This window comes from Vicia villosa, linkage group LG1 (genome assembly GCF_029867415.1).
Source record: "Vicia villosa cultivar HV-30 ecotype Madison, WI linkage group LG1, Vvil1.0, whole genome shotgun sequence".
NCBI lineage: Eukaryota > Viridiplantae > Streptophyta > Magnoliopsida > Fabales > Fabaceae > Vicia > Vicia villosa.
In genome coordinates this window covers 136380949-136394308 of record NC_081180.1, presented here as the reverse complement: position 1 = coordinate 136394308, position 13360 = coordinate 136380949, and the positions used below count along the sequence as shown (strand labels likewise).

Sequence of the window (13360 nt, the reverse complement as noted above, 5' to 3'; positions counted from 1 at the left end):
TTTCTTGGTAGGTTTGTGTACTACGCGTCTCTTAACAATGCGGACGGTTGGATTGATCCAAATACCCTCATTATGATCATTTCTAATACAAGATTCATTCTCATTTTGATCGTTTCTTGTACAAGATTCAATGCCAACACCAATATCACCTTGATCTTCAATTTTTTCATCAACTATTTTGTTAGATAAAAGCACTATAGACCATTTCGTACTTGTCGGATCATTGACATAGAACACTTGTTTAGCTTGAGAGGCTAGAATGAAAGGCTCATCTTTGTACCCTACCCTATTGAGATCCACTTGCAAAAATCCTGACTTATCCATTCGTACGCCACTATTATTTTCAACCCACTTGCAACCAAATACAGGAATCTGAAACTTCGCGTAATCAAACACCAAAATGCGCTCGATAACCCCAAAATATGACAAATTTGCAAATTTCGGATTTAAGTCATTCGCACTTGATATGTGCATAGCTTCAGCTACCAAGGTAACACCACTATTTTGCATAGTACTTTTATCATCCTGTTCTTTGGTATAAAATGTGTATCCATTAATTGCGTATGCGCTATAAGAAAGTACAATTACAGATGGACCATAGGCTAAACATCTCAACCTTTCTGTTACTGAAGCAGGATCTGAACGATACTTTGAATAAATATGATCTCTAAACCACGGTATGAAACTTCGATTGTGCTCTCGTACTATCCAGTTCTCATTTCTATTTGGATTTAAATCTCGGAGAACAACTTTGTGCATTTCAACAAACGGCTCAACCTCAATCTCATTGTGCAGAACATACAAGTGCACTTGATCCCGTTCGACCATTGATACTGTCACAACTTTATTTCCAATTAGCCTTTTTCCTTCTTTTTTTTCGACAATATGAGATTTGGGGAGTCCAATTGATTGAACATTTGACAGATATTCAGTACAAAACTCAACCGCTTCTTCAGCAACGTATCGCTCGGCAATACAACCCTCCGGTCGACTTCTGTTTTTCACGTACCCTTTTAATATTTTCATATAACGTTCAGCAGGGTACATCCATCTCATATAAGCTGGTCCGCACAGTTGTGTCTCTTTCACAAGATGAACGACTAGATGAACCATTATGTCAAAAAACGAGGGAGGAAAATACATTTCAAGATCACATAAAGTAACAACTATCTCATTTTGCAATGTTGGTAAGATCGCGGGATCGACCACCTTACTGCAAATAGACCTGAAGAAGAAACACAGCTTAGTTATTGCGCTTCTTACTTTTTCTGGCAGAATAGAACGTATACCTATTGGTAAAAAATGTTCCATTATAACATGGCAATCATGCGTCTTCAAACTCTTTAACTTGAGGTCTTTCATGGACACAAGTCTTCTAATATCTGAAGAGTAGCCTTCTGGAACTTTTACTTCACTGAGGAACTTACACAATGTTTTCTTCTCCTTTCTAGATAGAGTGTAAACAGCAGGTGGCAGATATGTTCGTCTTCCTTTCGTCACGGGCCCCAATTCAGTTCTCATCCCCATGTTTACCATGTCATTCCTTATGTTAACGCCATCCTTAGACTTTCCTTGTATATTGAGTAGCGTACCTATAACGCTGTCAAATACATTTTTTTCAATATGCATAACATCCAGGAAATGTCTTACGTACAACGACTTCCAATATGGAAGTTCAAAGAAAATTGACTTCTTCTTCCACCCACCCTTGACAATTGAATGTGCAAAAGGCTTGCCAAACTGAGTGCTCACATCTTTCACCTTTTCAAAAATTTGATCACCTGACAAAAAAGGCGGGGCTGTACGATGTTCGGCCTCTCCATTGAATGCTTTTCTCCACCCACGGTAGTGATGATTAGAATTTAAGAATCTACGATGGCCGAGAAAGACATTCTTCTGACAAAGCGCCAATCGTGTCGTATCGGTTTCATATTCACAAACAGGACACGCCTTTTGACCCTTGTTGCTGTACCCGGATAGATTTCCGTATGCTGGAAAATCATTAATTGTTCCAAACAACATCGCCCTCAAGTTGAAACTTTCTTTCCTATACCCATCGTAAACCTCCACACCTCTCTCCCACAAAAACTTTAAATCTTCGATTAAGGGTGCCAAGTATACGTCTATGTCATTCCCTGGTTGTTTAGGCCCAGAAATTAGCATAGATAACATCATGTACTTACGCTTCATACATAGCCACGGAGGTAAGTTATAAATCATAAGAATCACAGGCCATGTGCTATGCGAGATACTTTGAATACCATGCGGGTTCATTCCATCAGTAGACAATGACAACCGAAGGTTTCTTGCTTCTTTTCCAAATTCAGGATATTCAGTATCAACTTTACTCCATTGTGGTGAGTCTGCCGGATGTCGCAACTTTCCATCAATAATTCTTTCATCTGCATGCCAAGTCAAGTGTCTTGAATCGGTCTCACTACGATACATGCGTCTAAATCTCGGAATTATAGGAAAATACCATAAGACTTTAGCAGGAGACAACTTTTTCTTATATCGAGGGGCACCACATTTAGGACACTCATTCAACGCTGCATACTCGTTTCGAAACAAAACGCAATCGTTTGGACATGCGTGTATCTTATCATAGCTCATTCCAATAGAAGACAACATTTTTTTGGCTTCATACGTTCGATTGGGAAGAACATTATCCTCTGGTAGCATATCTTTCATAAGGGCTAATAACTCTGTGAAACTTTTATCCGACCATCCATTGTCCGCCTTTAAGTTGTACAACTTTAACACCGCAGACAATCTTGTGAATTTTGAACAACCATCATACAACGGTTTCTCTGCATCGCTTACCAACCTCTCAAACATTTTGGGACAATCCGCTAGATCTTCTTCCAGCGCTTCTGCAATCTCTTCGACTCGATCACAATCGTATGTGTCTGTGCAATCGTCGTTTGAAGCATACTTCCTATTACACCTCGACCCAGCATTCCCGGTACTTTTCTCACCATGCATTGTCCAACATGTATAACTTCTATCAATTCCAAACCGTAGTAAATGAGATCCCAACTGATTCCCGTCAACCTTACCCCCGGCATAACAGCAACCCAAGCAAGGACACGGCATTCGAAGCGGGTCTTTGGAGTTCGCAACCGCAAACTCAACAAATTCCCATACCCCTTTCTCGTACTCTTTCGACAATCGGTTTGAATTCATCCATGTCTTATCCATGTCTTAATGAAGCTAAACAACAACGGTCAAACTTCCACTCTTCACAAGTAACCCCTATGGCGAATTCAATTCACAAAGTTAGTAAGTACCTCCTATATTAACTCTCTAAACACATAAAACTAATGTGTTTCTGTCAAAACGCAAAGTATAAACGGAATGAATCCGAAGCAATAAAACGTAACATATATAATCACACAATTTCAGACAAATTCATCATAATACCAGTAATTTGAGAAAGAAATTTACCTCGGATGTTACCGAACTCAAGAAAACGCCAAACGTCGAACTAGGCTGGGAAACGATCAAACTTTCACTATACACAAGTTACCCCTATAGCAAATTCACAAAGTTAGTAACCACCAAGACAAAATCGATTGAACAAAGGAAATCAACAATAGTTTGATGTGTGTACATACTCCTAAATATGTAGTACCAGAGTCAATGATACGAGCTCCAAAGAGATCCAAAGTTATCAATCCAGTCAGACCTATACAAGAAATTCAATTCAATGTATGATTATAATAAGAATGGGTGAATAGCTCATGATGCAGTTAATTAAATACACCACTACTAACACTACTAACACAAGACACACGATGCAGTTAATTAAATACACCACTACTAACACGAAGCTATAAAACTTTTTGCTCAAAAGCAAACCTTATGAATCATCCTTGTCTATATACATTAACTCACTCTTGTTTCATTCTTTACCTTCTCTCTTCCTCATTAATTCAACTCTCATAAGGTATATATTATTACTATTATTATATATTATTTATTATTTAATTTTCTCTATGTGCTGTCATTCTCATACTTTACAGTACTTGGCATCCTTGAACAAGCCAATTTATTGTACAATATATATATACCATCACTCTCAATCTCATACACACACAACATATATATCATAGAGTTATTATATATAAATAAAAGTATATAATATATATTTTATCAAATTCCAAAATCTATATAGCTATGTATGTACTAGCTAGGGTTATTGTTGTTGTTATTATATAATTTATATTCAGTTTTATGCCCAAATATATGATGGGCATCGGTTATGCCACTAGCTAGTTATATACCTTTACACGTATGTATATACCGACATGCCTCAAAATCCACTACATATATCATCATTGGTAGAGAAATATTGCACCTCCTCCACTATCTTATACAACAGTCAAGAAACTTTACTCACAATTTCAATTCTACTAAGATAACAAGAGACTCACAATTTCAATTGTACTAAGATAAGAAGAGGCTAAGGACATAAATGGAGACCACAAATTAAGAATAAGAGCCTCTCTATGGAACAGAACTCAAAAGATAAGAAGAGGTTAAATTTATATTTTGTGAAAACCATACAAGCAGACCCCAAACAATCCAACAGCCACCATTTCACAGTTCAACAGAACTCAAAACCCTATCAAAGGCCTTAAGAAAAGAGCATTCCATCAAATTCAGAATCACAAGGATACATTGATACATCTAGGGTTTTGTTAAAAGCTATGAGAAGTGTGATACCTGGGTGGCGCAAAGCAAGTTGCTACCAGAGGAGAAGAGACGGAGACGAAACGATGGTGGTGGACGGAGGAGAAGAAGTTCGCGCGATGGTGGTTGACGGAGGACCGACGACGGTGAGGGGTACTGGGGTTTCTGGTTCGCGTGCAGAGAGAAAAAGAAAGAGAGAAAGTGAGAAACAGTAGAAGCGTGTTTTTGGTTTTAATTTTAGTAATAAGGCTACTAAAGCGCTTCTGGAAAGCGCTCTCATAGCCTGGGCTATACCAGCGCTTTTGACAAAAAGCGCTCTCATTAAACACCCCTACCAGAGCGCTTTTGAAAAGCGCTTTCGTTCCCCCCACGTTCCCCCCACCTACCAGAGCGCTTTTGTAAAGCGCTTTCGTACCCCCCCCTACCAGAGCGCTTTTGAAAAGCGCTCTCATAACCCCCCCCTACCAGAGCGCTTCTTAAAAGCGCTTTCATACCCCCCCACTATTAGAGCGCTTTTTTAGCGTGTTTTTTAATTTTGTCTTTAGCGAAGCCTATGCCAGCGCTTTTCCTAAAAGCGCTTTCGTAGGGGTGCTGCTAAAAGCCAAATTTGGCGTAGTGTCATGAAAACAGCGTCGTTTTGTGCGAAAAAATAGCATGCATTTGAACCGCCGATTTTCTAAAATCATCAGTTCACCGGTTTTTTCCGGTTTTGACCAATTCTCACCAGTTCAATAGCATACCTGGTCCAGCAATCAGATCAGACCGATGACCCCTCTGGTTCTCGGTCCGACCGGCCGGTTCGGTCCGATTTTTAAAATACTGGAATAAAGAAAATGACAAGAAGTTAAGTAAACGAGATAAGAAGTTAAGTTAACGCGTTATTTAAAAAGTTAAAACTAATATTTAAAGGGTGATTTTTAATGTTACTGTATTAAATAATAGAGAAATTCTTACATGAAAGCGACTCTAAATTCATATTTTTATGAACAACTAACTAGAAAAGAGAAAATTTTTAATTTTTTTAAATTTACATTTTTTTAACTTGGATTGAGGAGGTGGTTGTGATTATGAAGGAGAGAAAAAAATTTATATTTATTCTTTCGTTATTTAATTTTTTTTGATTGAGTAGCAAATTAAAGTAAAAGAACTTTTTAACTTATGTCTGTGTTTACCTAAGAATTTTCCTAAATAATATTAATTTCATTTAAGAAATGTAATTGGACTCTGAAGTGGAGCACGGACTTGAGCGGGGAAGAATGACAAGCCTTAGACGAGGTTGTAAGCTTATTAGAAAATGTAGTCTTGAATGATAGGGTGAGAGATAAGTGGGTGTGGCTGAAAGAGAAGTCAAACATATACTCTGTTAAGGAAGCTTATAATGTCTTAATATCCAAGTTATCTATTAGGCCTAACCAAAATTTCACGAGAGCTTAGCATAAATCAATCCCTTTAAAAGTGTCAATGTTGGCATGGAGAATTTTTCAGGATAGAGTGGTCACCAAAACCAACTTAGATAGGAGAGGAGTGATTAGTCAAGAGAATACCCGATACTTAGTGTTTGTGGAAAGGAAGAAACAGCGTCACATCTTTTTTTGAATGTCCAATTTTTGCAGGTACTTGGAATAAAGTTTGCAACTGGTTGAGATTGAAAATTCGCTTCATAATGACAACTTAGCACATTTTGACCAATTCAGGGGAATAATAAACATCGGCAACACCGACTCTCATCACGTAGCTGTGGTTTGGTTTGCTTGTATTTGGAGCATATGAAAATCAAGAAATGGAAAGTTGTTTTGTAATGTTGATATTTGTTTGGAAGAAATAGTTGAAGAAGTGAAGTTATGGTCATGGAAGTGGCTGAGTTTCAAGAATAACAACATGAACTATATTTTATCCCAATGGTACTGGAATCATTGGGCATGCCTTAGTACAGGAGGTTGTTAAAGTGAGTGCTTCAACAATGTTGTTACCGGCAGTGCAGAGTTGCTGAATGGTGATACTGAACCGTAAAATAGAAGTTGAATCAATATTAATTAATTTTAAAAGCCGGTTCCGAGTGTGCGCAGCTGTCATTTTATGATTCGTTGCCAGCTGTGGAACTTTTAATGTCTTTGGTTTTGTCTGTTTGTGCTACTTTCAGTAGGGTCATTTCCTTGGAGTCGCGAGATTTTCCTTTTGGCAGAAACTTCTACCGGATTCGGTTATCGTTTTGCGCCCGTGAGGCTGCAACTTTATTGGAATTTATAATTTGGATAGGTGTTGTAATTGTAACTGCTGTATCGGTTTATTTCATATGGATGGATTGAGGTTTGGTGAGTGGATTAAGTTTGTGTTACTGCATTATTTATATCAGTATATGCAGGATTCACAATTGTTGTTCTTGTACGGAAGGGCATCTCTTATGCCTATTATAGTAATGCATATATTTCTTTGTTGTTTCAAAAAAAAATCATTTAAGAAATAATAAAGATTTTAAAAAATATTAATATGTGTCTACAAAAGCTAGCGGTTATACGCTCTTATGCATTGGACCACTATGGTAACAAATTGTTAAGGAATCAGGCTAACCGTTATCTAGTTCGCAAGGCAAAACATGAATGAACAAGCTTAAAATATAGATATGAATAATATGGTTAGTTTCACACCCGTTAGCCTAAATCTATCGTATCATTGTCGTTTTCAACCATTGTATCATTTGTCATATCATATGTATGTAAGTTTTCAATTTCTTTAAGTTTAACATTATCTCTAATTATTACATGGCACAGTTGAGTTTGTATACTATTCATTCTAAAAAGATATGTTCGCTCACAATTTGATCTGATGCTTCTAACTGATGATGCCTATGTTTGAAATTCATAAAAAACTACGGTAGAAAATTACAATTTGTAAAAGTTACCAATAGTAAAATTACGGTGGAGACTCTAAATGTACAGTGGCGGCGATGATGGACCGTGTTTCCAAACAGATATCTTTTTCACATAACCTTTTATAAAATACGATTATTTAAATATATTTGTACCAAACATTACAATGGTTACACACACTATAACAATAAAAAATATTATAAATTATTTTGAGAAAAAAAAGGTGTTAAATTATAAATCGTTTTACAATTTTAATGAATTACTAAATATTATTTTTCTTGTTATACCATTAAGTATTTTTTTTTCAATTCTTTACATTTGAGTTTTTCATATAATTAGCGAAAGATAATTTTGTAAAATCCTTTCTAATTTCTCATTTTCACACAATAATAATTATTTTTTTTTAATATGTGTAAAAATGTCAAAACGATTTATAATAAAAAATAGAGATAATATAAGTTAAAAATAAAACAAATTTATTTGTATGAAATTATTTTTTCACATATAACCAAGGCAAATAATTTGTTTCACTTCTTTTGGTTCACCTTGCAACCGAAAATATCTTTTTAGTAGAATTATGACACTTTTAGATTTTTATACAATAATAAATCTCGTACCTCACATAATCATTTATTTATCGCTGAGTCGATTTCTATAGGAGTTAGAGGGTGTTTGAGATGGTTGGATCACCTCTACATCCCAAGCAAGTAGAGATAACCCTGACAAATATTGATAAGTTCTCTTGTAAGATCAAGTCAAACGATGGAATGAAATTCAACAGATCAGTAAAGTAACTTAAATACAACATGGAAACCACAATGATCATTTCCTTAAACATCAATGACATTTTTAAAATATTGATGCATAAGCAGAGACAATTCATCTTAGTTTAGGAATTTGTGTTGCACTAAAAGAGGATTGGCTGACTAATTAGTATGACATGCACTCTTTCTAGTTTGGCATGATAATTTAGATAATGAATTATATGTATCTGGATACAAATCAGCTACATGCTCAAAGAAAGACGTTGAGTGCTAAGTGGGACAGTCATTTTGACTAGTACAACCCCTGCTTAGTTTACCTTTTGTCATAGCCTTATTTGTATGTGGAGAAAGACAACTAATGAATATGCTCTTTCATATGTATCCTCATACTATAGTCAATAATTTTACATCTCACATGCAGTGCATAAATAAATGTTATGATATTTTACTAAACAAACAAAATTGTTTTGTTATGTTATTGGTGTATTTCCAAATATACAACTCGAATGATCAAACTAACCCGGCAAACGGGTCAATAAATTACCTTCGACAATTCTAAATTAACAATTAATTTTTAGATATATGTTGCTTGAAATAATATTGTGTCACATCCAAGTATACATGAATATTTGATTGCAGCAAATGATAAAATAAGAGTATCGTATCCACAGGGAGAGATATAATTACTTAGATTGATTTTGTAGTTAATTGTATTTGAGTTTTCAAGCATGAGAGGAGAGAGAAGATGATTTGTGGTTTGTAGTGTTCAGTGTGTTCCTGAAGTAAAGCAGATAATGTGAACAAAGAGATGAAAATATGTCAAGAGTTATTAAGTTGAGTTATGATCCATTAATATTTGAGAAATGAGTATGTATGGTGATATGCAATGTCGTGACATGTGAGGTCAGAGTGATCAAATGGTGTATCTCTACAACATCAAGGCATGCATATAAAGGGAAAGGGAACAAATCTCTAAGTCCCGCTTGTAACCCTAATATGCGTATGTGGAAATCTGATTTTCCCCAACAGTTGCAGCTCCTTATCTCTAAGCAAGTTCGGCAAGTGAATATATCTATCATACTCATTCAATCGTTTTTATTAAGGAGCACTACAAAAAACGCGCCAAATTGTGGCAGTTATTTTCAGGAGTTTTTTAAAAAACCCCCGCAAATTAGAATAAATAGTGACATTATCTATTTTATGGGATAAATACCAAACGATTTAAGGGAGGTTTTAAACCTCCGTAATTCAATTAAAATATTTTCACCCTGTTTTTACTCATTTGGAATTTTATTTATTACTCATTTGTTAATATTTTTTCCCCAGAATTTTTTTTAATTAAGTTGGCACAAAAAACTGGCCCCCATAGAAATAGGTTTTAAATTTTTCCATATTTATTATAATAATATATAATTTTTTATTTATTTATAGATCAAATCAATATAAAAGAAGAATCAAAATTGTTTGTAAAAAAAACAGAATGTTGAAAAGCTTCGCTTCTCACAAACAACGTTCTTCTTCCACTCCGCGCTGCTGCTTGCCATCACCGGCTTCCACTGTTTTCGCTGCTCACAACAACTTTATTCTACTTTCCAGCTGTATTCCTTGTTAAGGTTAGATTTTTCTTCTATATATCTTCTCTAAAAAATATGTATGGTTTCTCTCAATCCTAAAACCCTTGTTTGTCAAACCCTCATACAAATCTGACCTTATCCCTCTCTCTCACAATGAAAGCATTAGAGGGTTTGATTTTTATGAGAAAGAACTTTGGGGTTTGATTAAGGAATTTAGGGTTCAATTTAGTTTTGATTTAAATTTCATTTGATTTTAATTTCGTTTTGAAATTTCTGTCTTTTTCATTTGATTTTAGTTTCGTCCAGAAATTGCTGTCACTTTGAAATTTCCTTTCAGTGATTCTAGGTTTTGGAATGACTTTTGATTAATTTTCACTGTATCTTTTGCGATTTTGATTGGTGAAACATTATTTCTTTCTTACATACAGCCTTTTTTTCATGGTTAATAAGGTTATAGTCTAATTTGATTTTATCAAATTCTCATCTTAATCCTTAATATTAATTTGATTCTCTGTTTAATTCATAGATCTAGAACAGTTGCTAAAACTTTATGGTATTAATGTGTAAAAGATTAGTGGAGTCAAAAGAAACATGCTAGAAATATGCAGAAATTTATCACACAAAGTGTTCAATCTCCACCTTTGCTATGTTTGAATGTTTGTGTTAAGTATAAGATGGTATATTTGAGTTTTTCCATTTTCTTTTCTATATGTTTAAATTAGAAGTTTCAGAACTGAATTTCATGTGTCTATTATGTTGTAGGAAACAACTAAATTGAGATTCAGATAGCAAAGCTGCCATTGTGCATATTGTTGACTTTCAAGAATTATGAGTCTTTATCACAAAAGTATGTAGCAATGCTCTACATTTTTACAGATGCTAGTAGGGGTGGGTTTTTGGATATTTTTCTTTATTCTTTGTTTATATTGGTGTGAATAATAGTTTTTATTTTATTTTTCTTGAATACTCATACCTTCCAGTGGAGCTTTAATTAATTGTTTTCTTGGTCGATGAATGTATTTTTTTAAAAAATAAGCTCCTTATTTAAATTTAACCACTTTGATTGTTGATGAGTGGCAAATTAACTCTCAAATCTGATATCTACAGCTTTTGTGTGGTTTTGTTGGAGTTGATCACTGGATGCAAGGTAATAGATGCTACTGAAAAATCAGGAGAGCAAAACTTAGTTTCATGGTTTTTCCCGTATTTCAGTGACTGGAGAAAGTTTGTTCATAAGGCTGACCCTCTTCTGCAAGGAAAATTCCATGTATGTTGTTTGCATCATGGAATTGCTTTAACTGCTATGTGTCTCTAGAACAACCAAAATTTCGTCCACTCGTTGGTGATTTTGTTGTTGCGCTTGAACACCTAGCTTCTCAAAGTAATGAAACTCATAGATATGGTGTGCGCAGGCCACCGCAGCAACCATCTTCCATAATGGACAGAAATTAATGTTTTACAGGTATTAGATTCTAGCTTTAGTTCCATTTGTGTCCATGATTTTGAGTACAAATATCCTTATCTTGGCAGTGTTTCAAATGTTACATATTATTGTTCTATTTAAGTTATTGGCATAGCCATATTAAAGATAAACTTATTATAGCTGTCAACATTCATTCTCGTGGATCTACTACTTGCAGTTACGTTAATTGGTGTATAAAAAATGGCATTCTAGCTGAAGTATAATTAAATCCTGTTCTATATTTACTTTATAAACTTCCTGCAAATTAATAATATCAATAATTCAATATACTATGGGTACAACTTATTAGAATATGTATGTGAAGTACTACTTGGAGTAGACCATCTTTTTTATTAAGAAATATATTATAACTTACTGCCTTTTGATTTGAATATGAAATTTATGATTAAATTAGGAAACAAAGGACTTAACTCAATGCTTTGAAATTCATTATGAAATAAAGGACTTAACTCAATGCAATCACACTACTTACTTGATGTCTACTTACTCAATGCAGTCACAAGCAAGGTTCACTTCATAATGACCGGTGAGTCACTTCTTTTTTACTCTAAAGGAGGTATTTGTTTATTTAAGCATACTTTTGAGCTAGCTATATAGATATTATCTTGTTGTTCTTGCAGACTCAAGTTTCAAAATTCGGGAACTACACGACTCACTGTATGATACTTTAGAAGTGAAGATGTTTTTTCTTCTAGCTGGCTACTTGGATGAATAAGTAGAATTGGATTTTTTTTTAATCTTAGAGAATATAAGTGTTGGAATGTGATATTTATGATAATTAGAATTGTAACATTTTTTAGCTTAGAGAATATTAGTGTAGGAATGTGATACTTATGTAACTTGCAACTCTTCCTGTTTAATCTATCATGAGCATTTTTATGCTTAAACAGAGTTTATTAATAGAATTATTTTCTGCCTTTGAAAATAAAATTAATGAGATGTTGAGTGTATAATATTTATTTTTTTAATATATATTTCATATTTTGCGGGGGTTTAGAACTCCCACAAAGGAACCTACACAGTTTGTTTAGCGAGGTACCAGCGGTCGCCGAAAACCCCTGCAGTTAAACTATGGCAATCGTATAAGCGGGAGTTTTATAAACCCCCCGCAAAATGGATTCTAAACCCCCGCAATTCATGCGTGTTTTTTGTAGTCGAAACCACTTGTTATTGGATATGTCACAACAACAAGCTGTAATCTACTCCTAAGTTGATCAATTAAAGAAGTAAAATCAAAACAGGATAACATATAATAAAACAAGACACTTAGCTACACATAATATCACATAAAAACAACTTAATATTAATTTTTCATAACTCAACTATAAAATGTTTAGCTCATATTGAGCTGAATACAAACTACATAAATGGTTCTCAAAAGGAACATCTTTAAACACATAATGAAACAGAGATGTAAACCTAAGAGAGACTGAAGGACTTCTTGAGACGAATGATCTTCAAGAGATGACTCTAGTTGTGCCAGAACTCAGTAGTTGGTACATGACTGGGTGAGAAGAAGAAAACTATATCAACTCCCTACTATTCCTCACAATGATATCTTATGTATTTCTCTTAGAATTGATGAACTTCTTCTCAGTCTCATAAAGGTTCTATTTATAGTCTCAAGCTATGAATCTTGTGTCATCTTGGATCATGGGTCAAAAGTGCATAAATCACCTCAAGCCTATTACGAAATCAACATAATCCTTCAAAGTTTTGTGCGTGGCTAGCAAGGAAGCAGGTACATAATTTGTTGGTGGGGGACAAAGTGTCTTATGGCAGACTGCCACAACAGGGGTGCAGGCGGTGTTGCACAAGTGGCATAGTGTACTATTGTAACTTGTTTTATCTTCTAGCGTTTCTCCTCTTTTCCGTTGATTCAAATTAGGTTTTCTTTACAGTATAACCAATATTACCGTCCTATTAATTCTGGTATCCTACACTCCTCGTTTTCCCTAGAAAACCAACATAATTCTT

The 13360-nt window shown here is 34.7% G+C and overlaps 1 long non-coding RNA gene across 2 annotated transcripts; it reads left to right on the top strand.

Moving 5' to 3' along the window:
- The first annotated feature begins 9803 nt into the window (after positions 1-9803).
- On the top strand, positions 9804-12626 carry LOC131617690 (uncharacterized). 2 transcript variants are annotated; one of them, XR_009288657.1, is made up of 5 exons: positions 9804-9939; positions 10663-10747; positions 11008-11362; positions 11778-11909; positions 12004-12626. It is a non-coding gene; the product is annotated as an uncharacterized LOC131617690 (long non-coding RNA). The 2 variants fall into 2 exon arrangements; XR_009288656.1 differs by having other exon boundaries at positions 10663-10788; positions 12004-12623.
- Positions 12627-13360: the final 734 nt, after the last annotated feature.